Source organism: Dinoponera quadriceps, unplaced genomic scaffold (assembly GCF_001313825.1).
Source record: "Dinoponera quadriceps isolate SergipeBrazil2010 unplaced genomic scaffold, ASM131382v1 scaffold7293, whole genome shotgun sequence".
Lineage (NCBI taxonomy): Eukaryota > Metazoa > Arthropoda > Insecta > Hymenoptera > Formicidae > Dinoponera > Dinoponera quadriceps.
This window is the reverse complement of record NW_014561150.1, coordinates 1-4532: the sequence shown is the minus strand read 5'-3', so window position 1 is coordinate 4532 and position 4532 is coordinate 1. Positions and strand designations below refer to the sequence as shown.

The window sequence follows — 4532 nt, the reverse complement described above, 5'->3', positions numbered from 1 at the left end:
TATATATATATATATATATATTGTGACGATGCAAATTGCCGCTCGTCACTCAGGCTGTGGCCTGGCCGAGGAGGAGCTGGAGACTCGCGCCTTCTCGTAAGAGAAAGCGACCCAGTTACCTAATTTTGATCTTGTACGCCGTTTACGCATAGGTCATAACCCATGGCCATTATAATTCTTGTTTTGAGTGTAAGAACATACGTAAGCTAAAACAACCGGATCACAATGAAGGTAGACAAATTCGACGCCAAGTTAGAGATGAAAAGATGTATGTAAGAACATACGTAAGCTAAAACATCGGATGACAAGAAGACAAACGGGTAATGGAGCTACCGACGGAAGACAACGACGAACGAGAGCAAGGGCCCGGAAGGAACGGCTAGAACGCGACGCGGAGAGACGGGGAGACATTCGCCCAGACGGATAATTGGCGACAGACAGCGGGGTGGCCACCTTGCGCTAAAAAAGGTGCAAGGTCCCGCGACTCGGTCGCAGAGCAGGCAGAGAAGGATCCCAAGGAAAGCGCGCCCGGGAGTCATATTGAACTACTGCGAACCCAAGAGTTGCCGCATGCCGTCCCGGGGAAAAAACAAGTCTAAACACGCGTCGAGAGAGCAACAACAGACGCGAAGTCCCGCGAGCAGCCTCGAGATGCGTGATCTAGCCGACAGGACCAATCGGAGGCCGCATCGCATGGTGTGATAGATCCTTGCGGCGGCTGTTTCCTGCGTTACGTGACGAGTCCTGCTCGTCACTGTGCGACCCAACGGCGAGCGAATTGGACGTGCGAGCAAGCGAGCAATCAAGCGAGTGAGCAAGAAAGCTGCCGTGTCCAGGAGACGAGGTCCAGGAGAGGAGAGGCGAGCTGCCGGTGGTGAACAGATGAGCGAAAGCAATGTACAGCCGCGGGTAGAAAACTTAGACTTGCGTGTAATTCCCAGTAGTTGCCGCCGCTTCTCGGCGGCATGGGCGCGAAGGGAGTATAGGGAATTAACTCGTTGGAGGTCCGTGGCGCCCGGAAGGTAGGGTTGCATGAGCGTACGAGGTTTGGGAGGCCACGTCGCGGGGCGACATGAGCCGTGCTTGAGAAAGTCTCGAGCGAAGAGGTCCCGGGGACTTAGGCGCGAGGCTCGGTCGCTTTCTCAAATCATAGGTCACACAGTCATCGTAGGCTAGAGATCCCGAATGCATGTTTCGGGGCGTACGCTGTAGAAAAGTAAAGAATCATACGTAGGGACGGTTCCGGCGGAACGGGTACGTCCGAGAGCACCGAACCGACCGGAAGCTGGAAAATAATGTTGGGAAAGACTCGGCTGGCGCCCAACGAGAATCCGGCGAGATTCTCGTTACGGCGCCGGACAAGAGAGCTCGTTAAAACGACGCGCGTATTTTTGCTGCAGTCAAGCGGCTTCGATCCGCTGCATAAACATCTCGCGGAACATCTAAGTCGAGATATTGCTCTCTTTGATCGCGTTACCGAATCTTCCGAGGTACGGAAATTAGCAGCCTGTTCGCGAAGAACACAGGCCAGTTGAACAGCGGTATTACAGCGTTACACCATATGATAGCTAATCTGTAAAAGAAAGACATTTTCTGTACCACGTCGAGTAGAATTACAGTGTTGTTATTCTGTTATTGTTAACCGGTCTCAAAGTCATTATCTCTCCCGGCTCCTCCTCTGACTAATCCACGATTATCGAGGAAGACGCGAAAAACCACGACGCTCTACATCGCGGAATGGCGAGGGATTCGACTCGCCGTAAATATAATTAAAAATTCGAGCTAGCCGACGTGGATCCACTGCCGCTTAAAGACGGGAGCGAAGGAGTTTCGCCACCGACGCGGACGCGAAGGGCGGTGGACGCATGACTATACGAGGTGTGATAAAAAAATAAGGTGACTTTTCATTTTTATAAAAAAATATTCATTTATTCATCCAAAATTATGTTATCCCCTTTAAAATAATCCCCCTCTGATACAATGCACTTGTGCCAGCGCTTTTTCCAGTCGTCAAAACACTTCTGAAATGCACTTTTGGGTATTGCCTTGAGCTCCTCCAGCGATGCATCCTTAATCTCCTCAATCGTCGCAAATCTTCGTCCTTTCATGGGCCTTTCCAATTTTGGGAAGAGGAAAAAGTCGCAGGGGGCCAAGTCTGGTGAATACGGAGGCTGAGGCATGATGGTAGTATTGTTTTTGGCCGAAAAACTACTCACTAGTAACGACGTGTGCGTAAGCAGTTTTGGAACGAATTTCGCTGACACACGTGTCATACCCAAAACATCCTTTAAAATTGATTGGCATGAGCCAAACAATATGTTAAGATCATCAGCTACTTCTCTAATCGTGATTCGACGATTTTTCAACACAATTTTTTCACTTCCTGAACATTTTCGTCGATTTTTGACGTGCTGAGACGTCCAGAGCGAGGTTCATCGTTAACATTTTCTCGGCCCTCTTGGAATAACTTATACCATTTATAAACATTTTTTTTGCTCAAAGTAGACTCACCGTATGCCACTGTCAACATTTCAAGAGTTTTTGAACACTTATAATACCATTTTTTACACAAAAATTAATACAAACTCTCTGCTCTATTATTTTCAACAGCAAAAAATCGCCGAACACGCAAACACGAGTCTAACTTTTATGCCTCTTATATAAAAACAACACATGCTATATAGTCAAAACTGTGAACAATATGATCGTGATGAATGTATCAACACAACAAAAAAAAATTTTGAAATTAGAGTGTACAGAACACGCGAAATTCAAAAAGTCACCTTACTTTTTGATCACACCTCGTATATATAAGATTTTATTCCCTATTTATTATTATTATTATTATTGGGTCTATGCATAATTCCCTAGCAAAATTCTGACAGATGTCCTTCGCAGTTGTTTTTCCGCTTGCACATGTGTCAAACATGGGAAATATCGTATATTAAATGAAAGCTGAAATTTGTGCCAACATTTTAAGAAAGTCTTCATCGAGATCTGTAACGTGTAAGAAGTTTAATTATATTTCGAACATGGAAGAAAAAGAAAAAAAGACGTGTATTTTCATTGCATTTCGCTTTTTTATTTCCGAAAAGACAAAAACGCGTCGCAAAAAGATATGCGCCGTATACGAAGAGAATGCCGTAAACGAAAGTGTGTATCGGAAATGGAATGCGAAATTTCGTTGCGGAAATTTTGATCACCAATGTGCTCCTCGCTCTGGTCGGCCTGTCACTACTGATGTCGATCAAATCAAGGCTTTGATCCACTCTGACAATTGACGACTACAGAGAATGAACATAACCTCAACATTGAACAATCAACTGTTTGAGACATTTACGGAAGCTTGGGGTGATAAACAAGCTTGATGTTTGGATTCCGCACTAACTGAGCGAAAAGAATGTAATAGACCGAATTTCAGCTTGCAATTCGCTGCACAAATGCCATCAAAACGAACCATTTATAAAGCAGATGATGACTGTCGATGAAAAATGGATTGTCTACAACAACATCAGTCGAAAATATCATGGCCTAAACGAGGGGAGGCTGCACAGACGGTCGCAAAGGCTGGATTACACCCGAAGAAGGTTATGCTCAATATGTGGTTGGATTAGAAAGGAATCGTCTATTATGAGCTGCTACCACCCAACAAAATGATTGACTCGACCAAATATTGCTTACAACTGGCAAAATTAAAAGGAGCAATTGATCAGAAGCGGTCCAAATTGGCGAATAGAAAGGGCGTTGTGTTTCACCAAAAAAAGCTAGACCACATGTTTCTCTGATTACCCGGCAAAAGTTGTTGCGGCTTGGGTGGGATGTTTTAATTGCACCCACGGTATAGTCCGAACCTTGCACATTCAGACTATCACTTGTTCCGGGCTCTACAGAACACACAGAACCATTTGAATAATAAAAGCTTCAGTTCACTGAACGTTCTCAAAAACCATTTGAATGACTTATTTGCCCAAAAATCTCAGAACTTCTGTGAAAGAGGGATAATGAAGCTCGTGGAGAGATGGTCAGAAAGTCATTGAGCAGAATGGAACATATTTAGTTGATTGAAATCGCTTTTTTTGCTAAATATTTTGCTTTTGAAATTTATTCGAGTTTTTCTGCGGAATTATGCATAGACCCAATACATTAAATATATATATATGTACTCACAAAAAATTTAAAATAAAATAGCACGTTGTCACGACAATCACAAATAGGCTTTAAAAAATCTGTTCCTTTCCTTTATAGTTATTCATCAACAACGCTATTTTTATTAGTTCATAAGTTATTTATTATAGGACGCAAACAACGCTTAAAAGTGACGAATTGACGTCATAATTTCGGCTCGTGTAAGCTGTAGCGAGCTGTCGGTAATATAAGATACGAGGTCTGTTCAAAAAGTATCGCGAATTTTGAATTTCCGCGGGTTACGTATATTCGATTTTCGATTTTTTTGTGGCGTTATGTTGATACCCATGTCCCTCATTTATGCCGACAAATTCGGCCATTTTGAATATTCAGTTTATCTTTGACAG

At 43.8% G+C, this 4532-nt stretch overlaps 1 pseudogene; it reads right to left on the bottom strand.

The window, feature by feature from the left end:
- Positions 1-125: 125 nt before the first annotated feature.
- Positions 126-4116, bottom strand: LOC106750894 (annotated as a pseudogene).
- Positions 4117-4532: the final 416 nt, after the last annotated feature.